This window comes from Mauremys reevesii, linkage group 5 (assembly GCF_016161935.1).
Source record: "Mauremys reevesii isolate NIE-2019 linkage group 5, ASM1616193v1, whole genome shotgun sequence".
NCBI lineage: Eukaryota > Metazoa > Chordata > Testudines > Geoemydidae > Mauremys > Mauremys reevesii.
Window position 1 is genome coordinate 50986213 of NC_052627.1, and position 18121 is coordinate 51004333.

Genomic DNA, 18121 nt, shown 5'->3' on the forward strand with positions numbered 1-18121 from the left:
GCATAATTGCAGGCAATGCGTTTCAAATACAAGAATTGGTCTCTCTTAGTGCTCATGTGTTTGGATGGCCAGGCCCCCTGAAATCAGCAATGGTTAGCAGGGCCACCTATGCAGAGGGAAGTACACTGTATCCCCTAATACAGGTTCAGCTGTGGGCCTGCCCCTGGAGCTCTGGGATTGACTGTGCCTTCATGAAGTGCAAAGCCCCCTGGCTTTCACAACAGGAACAGTCAGAGGTACAAGATCCAGCGAGGGACACCTGAACAGAGCTATCATTCAGCACACTATATGCAAATAGTGCAGCAGCCTAGAGCTTGGCAGAGAAACAATGAGATTTGGTGTATTCTCTTTGGGCAACACCGAAGGGCAGGGACGAGGAGAGGATTGTTGTAAGATCACAAAGACAGAGAGAGGGGAGCAGAGGCCTGTTGTGGTCACAGAGACGGTGTGGGCAATCAGCAATAGAGACTAGGGGGGGGAGGAAGGATTAAAAACTAACATTTTAAATATTTGGTTGACTATGCATAAAACCACAAACTTTAGAGGGCCTATCAAACCAAGCCTCTGAATTTACTATGGCTCATCCCCTGTTAATGATATGGCTGGGTCTGTAGCATGCACAAGTGTGCATGAGAGACAAGGCTGAGAACTTTTCACTGGTTATCATCATTGTGTTGTCAACCAGAATGTGTAGTCAGGTCCCAAGAAATGAAAGCCCAGTTCTCTAATTAACTGTCACCAGCCCCTGATTTAATACAGTCTCCTCTTGCCTAAATGTAATGGTTAGCTATAGAAAAGCAGCCCATGTGAGAAAAATACATCAGAAACATTAAAACTATGTAATCTTTGAATATAATTATGTTTGGGTTGTATTGTACCCTTCTCAAAATTGGGGTGCATTATGTCAGTCACAAGATAAAACAGCACCACTGGTCTGGTGAAACTATAGCTTCCCGCACACACATTATTTATGTATCACTGCACTTTTAGGGTAAATAACCAATATCATATGGTCCTTTATTTAACTTTCCACTGTCAAAAAAAAAAAAAAAAAAAAGGCCCAGCCACACAAGTAAGTGAAGAAGCCTCATTATTAACTCTGACATTTCCTGGTTTTTTTCCTCAGCACTCACATGCTGAATATTAATAGTTAGATTTTCAAAAAGCACTCAATCTCTGCTCCTACTGAAGTCAATAGTTTAACTGTTGAGGTCAATGGAAGCAGACCCAACATTGAGCACTTTGGAAAATCCCACCCTGAATGTAGTTTTCTTGTACTGCGATATAATTTTGGAGATGATGTACATAAGTCTAAAAAGAAAATAATTAATATACTGTGCAATTAGTTAATATGATACACAAAGATCTCAGATGCTATAGCCTGTGTGTTATGATTAGCATTCATACCATCCTTATTACTTAAATACAGTGATAAATTTTGCAAGTCAGTTTCTCATATCTTTGGTCAGAAAAAAAAACAAAGCATGTTTATGTATGAATTTCAAGTGGCTATTGCAATGGCTGTGGAAGACATAATTTAAACACAAAAGAACTATTCTCTTGCATATAAACATGATCAGATTCCAGTGCCTTCACTACTCACAGAAAACAACCTGGGGAAGGATTACTGAAGTTTACAAAATTTTCAGTCAAGTTCAGTTGCATTTAACCCTGTGCATCTCTCATTTACACTACTGACGATCTGATACAAGAATACATTAAGAAGCCCTGAACATCTGATTCAAAAATCAACTGCATTGTAGAAAGCCAAAATTCTAAAGTCACATTCTCATTCACTTTTAAAAATTGGTTATTTCTACACAAAAAGCTGAGCTTAAATTCTGTTACAGTTGTGAAATAAATAAAATGGGTGAATGTATTCAGATGAAATAAAAATTAGCTCAAACCTGAGACTGAACTAAACCTGAACCTATGCACACAATAGGCTGGAAAAAAGTTTAGACAAATCCTTTTTCCAGTCCTTAAGACACCTGTAGCACAGTTGCCACTCCAGCACACCTCTTTGTAGCCAGATGTAGTGATATTACTGCCTTAGTTTCTGCCTCTGTCCTTAGAGCTACTCTGGCCATAGGAGCAATCTGGCCCTCCACCAGAGTCCAACCCTTTCTGGGACTTCAGAGTCTTTTATCAAAGTCCAATCAAAAATATGAAATAAACAAACCTTCAGTCCAGCCAGGCTCAAGGGGCTGACTCTGTCTCACAGTTGCACCTCAAGTGCTAAGGTCTTTCCCCAAACCTCTTCTCAGGCTCCTGTGCCTCCACTGTCCATGGTGCGAACACTCCTTCCCTTACTCATAGATTCATCAGGCAGGCTGAAGCTCATCAGTATTCCTGCCTCCACCTCATCCTGGAAGAAAACTCTCTCAAGGTCTCAGCACGATTTGGCAATCAAAGCTGAGTCAACAGCTTTCTCCATATTGTATGAGTTCTAGATTGCACCTTGAATTAATAAAACAATTAATTTGAAGGCCTTGTGACCTAAGGAAGGACAAGAACTTGTACTATTTTTAAATAATCAGGTAAAGCCCTATAGAGAAAGTGAGACCTGCTGAGACGTCTCTAAGTCCAAGATGCAAGAGGCTACCTGTCAGAGACATGGTTGGGAGCCAGGGGGTTATTTTGCAAGCAGAGAGAGCAGGGAAACCAAAAGTCCTGTTGGTTGATGAGCATATGAAACAGGAGATTATGGAGTCTGTGGTGGGGAAGATGCAGGAAGATGGAACAAGGGGGTGAACTTGAGAGAAAACAAGGGTAGGCTGAAGGAAAGGGGAGAAGGACAGGGTCTGATTGTAGAGTCATAGCGTTTAAGACCACTTAAATTATCTAGATTATCTAGTCTGACCTCACAGGCCAGCACCACCCCAAGAACCTACCCATTAAACCCAACAATGGGAATGGGACCCACGGGAGACTAGACTATTATGTGCCACAAGCCAAGGTACTTCAGTGCCCAAGTTCCTGGTGCTGCAGAGAAATGATTAAATGAGATATACCCAGATAAATGACCTGCACCTACATGCTGCAGAGGACCCCCAAGGTCACTGCCAGTTGGACTTAGGGAAAAATTATTTCCCTACCCTACATATGGTGATCAGATAGACGCTGAGCATGTGAGCAAGAACCAAGCAGCCATTGGGAAATTAGGTGTATGGAACAGAAAACAAAGGGTATGTTAGCCTGCTTTCTGCAACCCTCCTGCCCCCAACAACTCGCTTCAGCGATTCTAAAATCAAAAACACTTACCGGGGCCTCCTTTCCTGTTTGCACTTCACCAAGCTCCGACAGTTGTGACTGGCTAGCCTCCTCTGGGGTAAAGAAGACCTCCTGGCTGCGTGCATCTCTGACATCCAAGTTGTCCTCTGCCTCTGGGTCCCCCGCCCCATCCTTGTCCAAGATTTCCTCCTCCTGGCTCGGTCCACTCTCGACTGACACATGAACCACTGAAGTATCCACAGTGGCCTTCACAGGGGAGGTGGGGTCACCGCCAAGTATCGCATCCAGCTCTTTGTAGAACTGGCAGCTCATGGGTGCAGCATCGGAGCAAGAATTTGCCTCCTGCGCTTTGTGGTAGGCGATCCGCAGCTCCTTCACTTTCACCCTGCACTTCAATGTGTCCCAGTCATGGCTCCTTTCCGTCATGCATCATGAAATCTGTCCATAGGTATTATAATTCCTACGGCTGGAGTACAGCTGGGACTGGACAGCCTCCTCTCCCTAAATGCTGATGAGGTCCAGCAGCTCGGCATTGCTCCAACCACGGGGATCGCCTAGAAAGATGTGCTGAGACCACTGCACGCATCACCAAGCAAACAGGAAGGGGACTTTCAAAATTCCCAAGGAATTTAAGGGGTGAGGCTCACGGTTGGTCACCTGAGGGCTGGGCAGTAAAGTTCAAATCAATGATCAGAGAGGCAAGAACAGGCATTGTGGGAGGCCAGAGGCCAATTACAGCACTGTAATCAACCAGGAGGCCAAATGCAGTGCTGTAATCGACCACGGTGTCTACACTGGCACAGCGGTGCTGTAGCCCTGGCACAGAAAGCGGTATGCCTCTCGTTGGGGTGGGTTTTTTACAGCACTGCAACTGTGCAGTTTTTGCGTACTAAGTGGCTTGGCAGTGTGTACATCTCGGGAGTTACACCACAGAAATCTGTTTTACTGCTCAGAAACTTGCCAGTGTAGACAAGGCCAAAGAAATTGAGAGGAAAAGAAGGTTAGAGAAAGAGAGAAAGTAAAATTTTCTGAAGTGGCTTTTGAAATTGGGACTTAGGAACCTAAGTCACTTGGGGTATGTCTACACTGCAGTTGGGAGCGTGCCTCCCAGCCTGGATAGACAGACTCGAGCTAGCTCCACTCAAGCTAGTGCACTAAAAATAGCACTACGGTCATTGCAGCACTTGTGGAAACTTGGGCTAGACACCCAGCTCAGAGCCAGGGGTTAGGTGAGCTTGAGAGCCCAAGCTGGCACCTGAGCCGCAACATCCATACGCCTATTTTCAGCACAACTAGCTTGAGCTAATACAAGTCCATCTACCTGGACTGAGAGGCATGCTTCCACAGGCATTTTTTACTTTAAGGTGCTTATGTGAGCCAAATCTCCAAAGACTTTAAGTTTGCTTATCATTACTATGGTCACTTGGAGTTAATCCTTTGAAAATTAAGTGCATGTCACTTGGCAACTCTAATATCAAGAGTTAAGAGGTCACCACGGGAAAGGGCTGTGCAAGTGAGGATTGAAGTTTTCTGTACAAAAACCCAGCTTGCCTTCACCTGTCAGGAAGTCTAGACCTGTGCACCTGCTTTGATTCATTTCCTGCCTGTGAAATGTGCCGACTTTTATTCAGATCCTTTGGGCCTGATCCTGAAGGCTGCTGAGCAACCACTACTCCCTTTGAAGATAAATATCTGATTGGTCTCTGCTTAGTTTTTGATTTGAAATTAATGTCAGACTGGAGACATGTTTCCATTCATGCTTATTATTCCAAGTAGATATGACATATATGATATTTATCAAAGTGGTTGGACATGATCTAATTAAAATCTATCACCTGAGAGAGGAGATGGGACTTGCATCAAACTGTAGTTGTCAGATTGACTCTTGTAGAACAACAAGGAAAATAAATACTATAGTCTACCACTGTCTACTGAGAACACCCTGCCACCAACCCTCAGACTGTTAAACCTAGAGGCTATTAGTTTACTGCCCTAGCACATACACATTAGCTAAAGGCAGCCCATTCCAAGCATAGCTAAGAATTACCTTCATCTTTAGCACGTGATAAAGTCTTTTTTTTTAAATGCATCTTCTAAGCTTTTGTAACTAAAAAAATATACAGAGGACTGGATCTGGATAGCTTTATTCTGAATTAAGGAAAGGTACAATGAAAACAGCCATGGGAAGAAAGGCTAAATATGTGAAAGCAAATCTCACGCAACTGTGATAGGAACATGGCCAAATATGGGTCTCTCTTCAATCAGCTCTTTTTATTTCATTTTAAACAAGCCAAGTCCTAAGTGAGCATAAGCCTCTACAAAGTTTTTGTATATATTTCATGTTCACTACTGCCCTGAAAGCCAGCTAGTAAAACAAGAGAAACTACTGGCAGGAAGACGACAAGAATCTAGATGTTTTTAGCTACTTAAGGCTACCACACAGGAGCTGTTTTCTTGCAAGGACATTTCATTTTATTCACACACTTTCCATCTCAATTGGTCAGCAGTAAAACACAAATGATGCTCCTGCTAGCCCTCTTGTTTCAAAATGCCTCTTAAGTGAAGCCTATAGGTATTTCTTTCTGACACACACACACAAACCCTATTCAATCTGTTCTTCCCACATAAAAATATGTGGGTGGCAATCATGTCTCGTCTCCTGTGGGAGAGTATTATATATTATTAACTGCCTTTCCATTAGAGTAAGGCCTGTCAGAGATGAGCATCTTCTCCTCTGTATGAATAGTATGTGTATGCAGTACACAATTTCTTATACTGTCCATTAGCTTACTGAGAGTTGCATTTACCGTTATGATAGTCTTTCTATTTTTTTTTCCTTCTTCCATGGGTAATGGTGCGTGGAATGAATGTCTGAATCTTGAAATAGCATCTTAGACTAGTAATCTTTAAAAAAGTTTTCAGCATCAGAAAAAAAAAACAAGGGAGCACTCTTTGCTCTGTTTCCTTTATCAGAGAGAAACCTTTGGTTTGATACCACTGAAAATTAGAAGACAAGTTACAACTGTAATAATTAGAGTGCAAAGCAAAATGCAAAGCGCCATCAGAGAAAGTCAGCTAGGCACATTTGGTTTTGTTTGCTATACTGTATTCACAGCTTATCATTGGACTCAACTCTTTCCCAGCCCTTCAGTTTTGTTGATAATGTTGTCTTACGGGTTGCAAACTTCTCTGGTGATCGCTGGATGCTGCCCTTCAGTTTCATGATACTGTGATATAAAAAGAAGGAAATACTGGGCTGTGAATTACCCACAATTGCATGCATGATTATCTCACAACATCCCACTGTTCCCCACTTTTAACCATGTCAAAATTCCAGGCATACTAGATGTGAATTATTTCTTAGATTCCATTTTCCTCCTTGATGGAACATTAAAGCCTGAATGTAATTCCTTTCTTATAGACAAAATTATATGCCTCATAGCTGACTGAGAAATATGAACAGAAAATGATTTACTAATTAATTAATTTACTAATTAGTCACCAGCATGAATGTGAGAAATACAACATGTGATCACTCCCTTGCCTGGTGTCATGTTCTTACCGCTTGGCTACATCTACACTAACTAGTGGTGTGATTCCCCTGATTGTGTACGTATACTCACACCAGCTCTCATCAAGCTAGCGTGAGTGTGAATAGCAGTATAGCCAATGGTAGCATGGATAATGGTAGCAGAGGCACAGCTGAACCGTGCCAAGTACAAAATGGCCTCAAACTGGTGGGCAGCTACTCAGCACAGCTCAGCCATGCCTCCAATGCCACTATAGCAACACCACTTTTATACCTGATACTTCTACTAACACAAGAACATGTATACGAGCAGGGGAGTCACATCCCTACTCATAGTGTAGACGTAGCCAAGTGATAAGAACGTGACATTAGACACGGAAGTAACCCCATGTATTTTTCTGAAGCTATCACGGGGGGGGGGGGGTTTCTCTGATTTTGTTAGTGGATTTGGTGTTCATGAAAGGTGCTGGAACAGCAGCTCTGAAGATTAAAGCTCTCTCAGTCTATGAAACAGAATGATATAGCACAGAAAGCAGCAGTACTTCTCTATGCTGTGCTTCCAACGTGCTTTAGCTCCAAATGTGTATGGACCATATCTAGAGATGAAGGGGTCCTGCCCTCTACATGCCCAGTCAGCCCTTGGCCTCTCTGGAAAGGCTGACAGAAAGTGTGCCAATAATCATAAATAGTAGTGGTGGTTTTCTGTGACGTGGACACTTGGTTGCTGGAACTGAGCTTGGGGCTCGTCTACACAGTCAGTTGGTGCGCAGCAAGCCAGGGTGGGGAGGTACAGCACTCTGGCCTGCCATGCACTAACTGGTTGTGTGGACCCTGCTTCTGTGCTCTGCAAGTTACCTAATGCACTTTGACATACTGTTGTAACTCGTAGTGCGGAGCAGCATAGTCCACACGGCCAGTTAGTGTGTGACAAACTAGAGAGTTGTACATTCACACCCGGGCTTGCTGCACACTAAGTCTCTGCGTGGACAAGCCCTAAGGCAAAACTCCTATTACAAGAGCATTCCAAAAAAAAGCCATCAGATAGTAACAACACCTCTCAGATGTGTCGTGAGAATAAAAATATTACAGTCAAATTTTCCAAACATAGATACTGGACATTGGGAGAGGAAAGCAACATTTCACAGGTGCTAGCACCCATCATGGAGGGATTTGTGAGTGAAAGTGGAGGCATTATAGGTTACCAAAGACAATAAATTGGAACATTTAAAAATGGGTCCACTCCCACACACTTTTTGCAGATCTTATATACATACAAAAATTTGGATAGCTACAAACCTGCAATCAAATGCATTACAAATAACACAGCGAGGAAATGGACTTGTGCCCCAGAACCCTAACACACAAGCTATCACAGAGCTCTGACCACATCCTTCACTACTCTGACCAAGTAAGCACAACGCGCACTTGATTAAATTGTTTCTTTAAAGTAATTGATGGATTGTAACAGGTGTAACAGAAGATGAAGAGCAGGACATTTAGGGTGACCAGATAGCAAGTGTGAAAATCGGTAAGGAGTAATAGGAGCCTATATAAGACAAAGCCCCAAATATCGGGACTGTCCCTATAAAATCGGGACATATGGTCACCCCAAGTATATTCTAAAAATGCACTTGATAGATGTATCGAGTACTTCCATATGCGAAGCGGGAGTCTTAATGTATTTCTCATTTCTCTGGCTAGAGGCAGTGCACTGTTGTAATTAATCAAATGAAACACGGAAAGAAATATAACTGCTGCAACTATCCAGCATACGTGGTTATGAAATCGTTTCTATAGCAGAGCGATTGTAGGGAAGGAAGTGGAAAATGGAAACCACTAAATTCAAGTCCAGCTAGGTGGTAGGTATACTGATACTGGGCAAAAATTTTCAGTCAAATAGTAAATTCACCAAAAAAAATGCAGTTTCAGGCTGAAAGACTCTGCCAATTTGGGTCAAATTTGGTGAATTCTTTCAGCTGAATAAAAACTCAAAAATATTGCAGCTGTTAATTTCAAAGTATCACTTTTGAAGTGACCCATCTCATTTTGAACCAAAACACAATTTTTCAGTTTTTCTTGTTGGCAAGAAATGTTTTGTTTGTTTGTTTGTTTGGCAACTGAATCAAAAAATAAGACTGTTTTTAACTCAGCTGTAGTTTATGGTATAGAATGAGTAAGGATATTAAATGATACATTGCTGGGCCCAAAATGAGAAAGGTGATGGCAGCCTTCACAAACTGACTGCATCTGCACATGCAATTACTAACTGTGGTGACGATACAGAATGAAGGACAATTAATTCAGCCCATGCACTTGTTCAATTTACTATATGAAATATCATATTCTATTTGAGATGAGGAATACATAACACTTCCCCAAACCACCTGGGCTGTGGGTTGGACACTGAGGCAATTCATTGAACAATAGAAACCAGGGCCCATGACTGCATCCCTTGTAAATAAGACTGTATGTTCATATTAACTTACTTGTTTTTGTGACTGTGATAGAAACTGGAGGTTCAGTTTGCTAAATAGATGGTGATAATTATCTTAAAATTCCCCAGGCCTGTTCCCTGCCAAGCTTTCCCTAAATGCTGCTATCTATCACAATGAAAGAAATAAAAACCCAATGGTCATCCAATCAGGGAGCAGAGACACCTGTATGTGACTTAGGTGATCCACACAGCTCAAAGAGTAAATTCCAAGTATCAAATTCACTATCACTGTTCATTTGAGGGTAATAATCCACCAGCTAAAGATGGTCAAGGAGAAGATGTGAATAATTACAAGGAGAGTGATCAAATCTGTAAAAATCATTATCTGTTTTTGGATAATTCAAGAACAGGAAAATGGACTGAATCTAAAGAATAATTTTTTTTTTCAGTATGAAATGTTTCGCCAAGCCTATGTATAAATATTTTTCCCCCTGTGATAGTTCATGTCCAGACAAAGCATATTACAAATAAAGAAAGTATAAAAATGCAGGAAGGAAGGGAGGGGAAACACAACTTTGTAGTGCTATACTTGGGAAATAATTTGAGTTTATCCCGATTTTAAAGCTGTCTTCTACAGAAAGCAACAAAAGTCCCTTTTTCTGTGGGAACTGCCCTTTTAGAGAAGGTGTAGCAAAGCCATCTGCTGCTTTATTGGAACTGTTTTCAGCCTTGTTTTGTGGCAAAGCAATTAAACCATACTAATCACAGAAACAGACTGTTCAGCCAGCAAACAGAGGATGCCAGATTCCCCAGAATCCTAACCCACATGTATTGAAATTACAGGCTTAGCTTGCAATTTTATGGGCGAGTGTTTTTGTATTTATTGATCTGGACCAAGTTCGGGTCCTATAGGAGGAATATGACAGATTTCATCTGTTTGACAGCCAAATCTAATTGTATTTTTAGTATGAAATGACCAAAGACAAAAGTGCACATATCTAGGTACTTCACTGGGGTGCCATATGGAGGTTTAGATAAAGGCAGTGTTGGTTGTTAAAGCTCCCTATAATAACTGGACATGGCCTGCATCCTGAACAACTAAAGCAAGGAAGAATACATCTGAGCTTCCTTTTAAAGGGAGGATTAAAAGTGATCTGATTTTAATGCAAGATGTGGGTGTATGCATGCTGGACTTTTCAAGAGAATTAGTACTCAAATACTTATATTTATCCCATTTCTTTCTAGATAACATCACATAACCCTATATGGCACATAGCAATCCCATCTGTACAATGTTTCATACTAAAAGTGAAAAATGTGAAATCAAAATAGCTTCCCCCACATTTGAGCTATTTCTTCATATAAGATATTAAAACAAAAAAGGAATATTCCCCCAAAAAGACATCGCTCCAACTAATTTATAAACAGTGGACCAACTTCATGCTTTTTGTAGTTACATTCATTTTAGTGACTTTTTCCTTTTTTTGTTCCAAATGTTTTCTTTGTTGTTTTCTGATTCTTATGGTGACACTTTATATCCCATTTTTCTCTCCTCTCCCCAATCTTAAACCCCCCTACACACACTCACGTTTCAGTCAGTAGAACCTCATTTATTTGAAAAACAAAACCCAATTTAAATCTTTTTTCTCAGATACTCATCCTCCCCTCCAACCCCCCCAACCTATTAACATATAGAAATATTTATATTATATATTGATTATCACAAGGAAATGCAACATCAGTAAGTTAATTCAAGACCCTATACCAATACCCCCTTCATGCCCACCAAATGCAAAGTCTGCAGAACTACAGCTGAACATTGATTTAAGTTGTTCTTCCCATATTTTAATTAGCATATTAAAATGAAAGTTAAACATAATCTTTGTGTCACAGTTGCCTGCTACTGGTATAATAGCTATTAAAAGAGGTTATAAACTTTTAATATTGACATTGTTAGAAGAACCAGCTAAGGTTTTCGATATATCACGTTCATTGTTAAAAGAATGGACTAATTTTGCGTAATAACTATATTATTAGTATCTTTGCAATGAAAACAAGTATCAGGACTTTCTTGCCTAATATATTTTGTGAACAGGAATGTATTCTAATACAGTGACCTTTTTGATATTCTCTGTTCTGGTTGGCTGGCCTTTCACCCCTTTCCCTTGGGGTGGTGAGACTGTAAACTGGTTTGAGGAGAGGATACAATGGAATAATATTGAAGTGGTCAGATTCTAAACAACACACATATATAATTCAAAGAATAAGTGAGGGATTCAAATATAGTTACCATATTAGTAAGAATGGTAACATAACACGGCATAACTGTAAACCACTGACATAATACTTTACCAAGTAGCCTCTGTGTCAGGTGGTGGATTCAAGTCCCATTGCATGACTTAGTGCTGACTCTAGAAAGGCCACTAATATTAAAGGTACCATTCTTCAAGAGAGACATAGAACTAAGTTCCATTCAGCCAGTCTCTGGTGGCCTGTCCAGATGAAAATTAAAGACACCATTGCAGTTTTCAAAAAGAATAGCAGATAACCCAGTGTTGTGTGTCCAAAGTTGTATGAGCTACTGCTGAGTACACAGTGATTGCTCTATTTGCCTATACAATCAGTGCACTACTAGTATCCAAGTCATTATCCTAATGTGCTTTTTGGATAGTTTGATTATAAAAGGCATTACCTAAATTTAAAAGCCACATAATAGTAGCGTATTATAATTCTAGCCCATTATAATTATAGGCACCGGAGTGTAATTTTGGAGTTTTCATTAGTTGCTGTTTAACTGAAGGCAGAATTTGGTCCACTGTACAGCATTCATACACGCACACATCCATACGCGAGCACGCTGCATTGCTGAATACAGGAGGCTGCCATGTGAGCCCCAAAATCATTTTGCTTTGTTGTTTCTTATAAATTATGGAATATATCAAGTTACTCTTTTCTCAGACACTCAACAAATAGTCAGGCTGGTGATTGTTCTTTATGGGGCCACCCAAACAACCTCAGCACACCAACTGGAGATTACTGGAGGTGGGGGAGAGAACAAGGAAAGAGAGGGGCAAAGAACAGACAGCATAGTCAGGTATTAAGAGCGATGGGGCATCTTTGAGTGAAGGAGGAAAGAAGTGTGGGGAATTGAAGAGAGAACTCCAAGAGGAGGAAAAGGGAAGTGAGGGTGACAGAATATCAGAGCAGGTGAGTGAGTGGCAAGATGCCACTCACATATGCCAGGAAAGGCTTGCTAGATATCCACTCCCTTGGAGATGCCAGAGGGGAGGAGAAAACTTCTACTCTTGCTTCCAAAAATACCAGACATGGGAAAACATGTCAAGATTTCTCCAAACATGATGGTAAGGGGAGCCAGGGACTGTTAGGTGTGTTAACAACATGGGTACGTGCTGCTACATTGGGCAGGCAAAAGGAAGTCAACAGCAGTCTGAAAAAAGATTCTGCAGGTGCAGTGGTGCAGATGGCCCTCACATACCCTTCCTGGGGCCTAGTGGCCAACAACCCTCCTTCCCACTCCAGCTTTCTTGCCTTATGTAAAATATTGGTAACTCTGAGGAAGGTTTACTTCCTTGGGCTCGAATGGAAGCTACACACACTACCTGCCATTGGTCTGCAAATCACAGGGGCACACTGCAGTCCATGTCCATGTATTTGCAGAGAGAACATTTTAGTGTCGCTGTAAGGTCTTGTTTACGTTGGGAATTTGCACCAATTTTAACCGGTGTGGTAGCTGCACCAGTGCAAACCTCTTGCATAGACAAGGCAAAGATGCAAACTGACTGGCAACTGGGGTAAGCTTCACAGGTGCAAATACCTTTGTTTTGTTTGTAGTAGAGGTTTGCACCAGTGCAGTAACACTGGTGGCTGAAATCAGGGCAAATCCCTAATGAAGACAAATGGCCCACATGCTCATAGCCCTTTGAACTCCCCTATAATCGCTTTAGCTAAAGAAGATCCAAAGGCCCTAGTTGAAATCTTCAAGAACTTCAAAGTGGGCCAACCAGAACAGAGAGAGAAAAGGAACTTCCCCATTAGTCTGTATCCATTTGCTGTCTGCTGTCCTATAATTAGATTGTAAGCTCCTTGGGATAGGAACCATTTTTTGTTCAGTGCTTGTACAGCACCTAGCACAATGGGGACCTGATCCATGACTAGGGTTCCCAGGCACTACAGTAATATCAATAAAGAGAGATTTTTCTTATTTTAGAAACATATTTTTAGATTTTAAGTTAGAAAAGTTTTATTTTAAAGAAAAGGAAATCAAGATTTTATAAACTTTTTTAAAGCTTGTAGTGTGTTACAAATATCTTGTTTGGTTAAATGCACCACGGTTTCTCCTTAAGCATTCACATTTGATGCTTAAATAATACAAACATTACTAAATAATAATAGTTTTTCAAATCACATGGAGACAACCCAAATTCTTCCCTACCTTGTGGGGGAAAAAAAATCTTGGTTCCACTAATTCTCAGCTAACACAGGGTCTGAATCTGCTCTCATGTGTATAGCATAAGTCACAAGCATCTCCTCTGAGGAAAGTGGGAGGAGATTTTGGTCTGATAGTCACAAAGGAATCTACCTATCACATGTCACCATGAGCATCTAGTGAATGATTCAGTCTAATTGAAGTCTGACCCTTGGGAAACACTGCCAGTAACTGGTTTATTTCTTATCTTTGCTTCTCAGCAGAGGACCACGTTCTTCTGTATTTTTACAAATAGCCATAAATTTTTCAATCAGTGAACAGACAGTCTGATTCCATTTGGTTTCTATTCCTTTTTGTTTGGTATTGGGATGGAAAGGCAGGGGGATGTCTCTCTATCAGCAGTATACACTGTGTTTCTCACAAACTGTGCTGAAGCCCTATGGGATGGCACTAAAAAGAAGTTCATGGCTGTAAATAACTTGAATGAGTTTTCAAATGAAGTACAACATTTTAGCCACATGGTTCCCTTCTACATTAACTGCTTCGCTGCTACCTCAAACGTGTACACCACACATAATGTGCTTTCAGCTCTACCCTACATATCAACCATATGCTTGCAGGCCAGCATCTTTAAAAAGCTGAAGCTGCAGTCAAGGCACTCCTGTATTCTGCCACAGGACAGCAGCTGGTGTGGAAGACCAGCAAACATATTGGTATAAGGCATGGCTAGCACAATAACTCGTAACCTTATTCTGTTACCCTTCCTCAGGCTGTGTGACACTTCAGTGGAACTGGTCTCAGAGAAAGAACAGCAAGATCAGGTCCAAAATCTTTACTATAAACATTATCAAACATGTAACAGCTGGACTTCTTTTCACAAAGGGAGGGCTAATGGGAAGAATGCAACATTTCTGCACATTATTTCTGAAATGCTTTGTTTAAAAAAATTCCTATTCAATTGTAATTTAAGTCTATTTACCTACAGGATGGTGAAAATGATCTATACCATTCCACAAAATAGGCCAAATCTCACATTTATAAAATACCGTAATGGTGGGGATGGAGGTGAAAGTTCACATGTACAGACAGCACAGCTGTTAACTGGATAGAATCAAAACTTTTCAAGCGTTTGTCATAGGATCTACACTGCTTACAGCTAACACAAGGTATGTTTACACTTTGACCTGGAGGTATAAATTTCAGCTTAAGGAGACATATCTGCACTAGCTCTAATCAATCTAATCACTAAAAATAGAGCATAGCCATGGGGGCACAAGGGGCTAGCTTCCCTGAGTACATACCTTTGAACTGGTACGTACTTGGGGTGCCCTACCACTTCCACTGCCACGGGTACACTATTTTTAATGCACTAGCTTGATCAGAGCTAGCGCAGGCATGTCTCCTCAAGCTGAAATGTACATGTCCAGCTCAAAGTGTAGACATACCCATAGAATCTTCTTTAGATCAGGTGACAGGGGCCTGCTGTTTAGGAGCATGATGATCCACGTTCTATCTCCACCCTCACCATTCATCACACTGTGCCGCACAGTTAAAGCCCTGAACTCCTAGGTGGCCAAGGACTGGTTGCAGCAACTGTAACAGCAATGAAAAAGGAGCATCCTAGGAAACAGCAATGTGCTTGTAAGCCCTATGGCACAAAGCCTTGGAAAGGAGGGAGCTCAATACTGTCAGCTATTGGTGAAATGGGAGAAGAACAGCCCATAGCTGCTTAAGAACTGCAGATGGCAGGAACTCCATTGGAAAGAGCTCTCTGCTGGCATCTGTTGGAGAATTGACTAATAGGGCAGGCCACTCTTGCATTACTACATGACAGTTTGGGACATTTTGGTTAACGTATAATTATATTTGACATTTGGGGACAATAAAATGTAATTAACCTTTTGGGGAGATACCAGGACAAGACATCAACCCTGAATGTGCCTGGGGTCACTCTGACCTAGACTGCTGTCAGGAACAGTTGGGACCAGCCATTTTAGACTTGATTCTAACCACCAAGAAGAAATTCGTGAACTTTTCCCCCATAGATCACCCTTTAACATTCCATTCAGCAACTGAAAGTCACCCCCATCTGATGGCTGCTCATTCATCTGAGATGGTAGTCTCAATCCATTTCCTGGAGTAATGGTTCTCAACCAGGGGACTGGGGTCCCCTCGGGGGCCGCGAGCAAGTTTCAGGGATCCACCAAGCAGGGCCAGCATTAGACTCGCTGGGGCCTAGGGCAGAAAGCTGAAGCCTCGTTGCATGGAGCTGAAACCCAGGCCCCTGAGCCCCACCAGCTGAAGCTGAGGCCTGAGCAATGTAGCTTTTCAGGGGCCCCAGGCAATTGCCTGCTTGCTACCTTCTAATGCTGACCCTGGCTTTTATATGCAGAAAAACAGTTGTTGTTACACAGGTGGGCTGTGGAACTTTTATAGCATTTTGGCGGGGGCCTCTGAAAGAAAAAGGTTGAGAACCCCTGTCCTAGAGAACAGTTGTCCACCTCAGTTGAAACCACCATCACAACTGGCATTCCCAGTGGCAGTCTCAGCAAGGGCCAAGGATTCATTGGGCACAGAGACTGGTTTCTCACCCAGATCTGATGTCTCCCCAGGTCAGATTTAAGGCACACAGACATGTTAACATGGGGCTGATTGCAGTAGTGCTGACTACGTCACATGTGCCCCCAAAAAACTTCAGTCTCCAGTGTTGTCAGTCTTGCAGCTTTCATTAGCCTTAAATTCACTGACATTCAAAAAAATAATCCAAGAAACATTTTCAAGCAATAAACAGATTATTTCTCTGAAAGGAAACGTAATTTCCTGGTAACTTTTGGAAATATTTAAATAACCCACACATCTTTACAGCCAACTAGCTCATTTGAATAAGGAAATTTCTTATCTTTTGTTTACAAGTTTCCCATTCACTTATTGAAGCAGCTTTACCTCTCACCTTAAAAATCAACATCCCCAGTCAGTAACACTGAATCTGGACCAATTTTCTGGTCCTGTTCTATCCTGCTTTCCTAATCACTGATTTGATATGTACAGGAAATTCAGACTTGTACTAGAATGTACAGACTTCTTCCCTCCAGAGGTCAGAGTGCTATGGGAACAACCCACAGAACTATATCATTGCCTGGAGGCAGAGTTTTATTTCTGTCTAATTTAAAATAAATCAACAGCTTTTCTTTCCATTCAGTCCAGCATGGATAATTCCCTGAGGCAAAGGAAAATTGCCTTCATCATTGCATTGCCTGGTCCTGCTACAAGAATGCAATATTTTTAAAGCGCTTGTTCTCGTGAGAAAAATGCCATGAGCTATATTTATTTCTAGCTAATCCATTTCTATCTCTGCTCTAAGATTAAAGAATTAGGGACTGCTACAGATGCTGCCCTTATCATATTAATTGCTGTAAATTGGCAGTAGTCTCAAAAAAAAAATCCACTTCCAGAGTGTGGGAGTGCCGGGTTCTATGCTTCAGGCATCAGAAAGAACATATTGAATGGATCAGTGTTATGCAATGCTAAACAAATGAAGGATATGTTACATAGGAATGATTGGCTTGATCCAGCCGCCCTTACTGTGTCAAAATTCCCATTGACTAAAGACTGTAGGACCTAACCTTGTGTGTGCTAAAGTTTCTTTGTAGTCAAATGATTTCTAGTTCTGCTTTTTTCTTTTTTAAAAGAACACTTTGTGCTATACGTTTAAAAAGTGGTACATGCTAGGGGCCTAATCCAAAATCCAAAAACTCCCTTTGACTTCAATAAACATTGGATTATGCCAGGCAAGAGGCTGCGGGAAGCGGCGCGGGCAAGGGATGTGTTGGCCATGGCTTCCCACAGCCCCCATTGGCCTGGGACAGTGAACCGCGGCCAGTGGGAGCCGCGATCGGCCGAACCTGCCGATGCGGCAGGTAAACAAACTGGCCCGGCCCACCAGGGTGCTTACCCTGGTGAGCCGCATGCCAGAGGTTGCCGACCCCTGGATTATGCCCTAGGTGATATTAGCCTTTTGCTTTCACTTTATGTAGGCCTGGTTGATTTTCATACAGTTCAGAGAGGTAAGAAATCAGTTGATACCATTTTGTATTGTTAGATAATGCATGTAGGACTAAGTTTTTTCAGTAAATAGTAAATTTGCCCAAAAATGCATTTTTGGGGTACCCAAAGTATTCACAAATTAGGATCAAATTCAGTGAATAATTTCAGCCAATAAATGGATTTCTTTCCAAAAAAGTCAAAACAGTTCATTTCAGCCATTTCTAAACAAAATGTTTTAACTTGGTTAAAACATTTTGTTCCAACTGTGATAGACTGGGCAATTTCCTGAAATGTTTTTGGGAGATCTTACTGCATTAAGTTTATCTATCATGGTATGCCAGAGACTGTCTGTAATTCCATGGGAGAGGGTGACCACAGCTTGTCCAGGAACTAAAAAGAGCAAGGAATGATCAGGCAAATTAATTCTGGTTGT

The 18121-nt window shown here is 41.5% G+C and overlaps 1 long non-coding RNA gene across 3 annotated transcripts in view; it reads right to left on the reverse strand.

Moving 5' to 3' along the window:
• Positions 1–18121, reverse strand: part of LOC120406201 — a 180970-nt gene that overhangs the window by 27386 nt on the left and 135463 nt on the right. The window contains exon 1 of one of the 3 annotated variants that reach the window (XR_005599138.1): positions 2183–2208. The exons of 1 other annotated variant lie outside the window; for it this stretch is intronic. This is a non-coding gene — a long non-coding RNA (uncharacterized LOC120406201). Of the gene's footprint in view, positions 1–2182; positions 2209–5373; positions 6462–18121 lie in introns of those variants that run through there. One more of the 3 variants, XR_005599137.1, reaches the window with a different exon arrangement.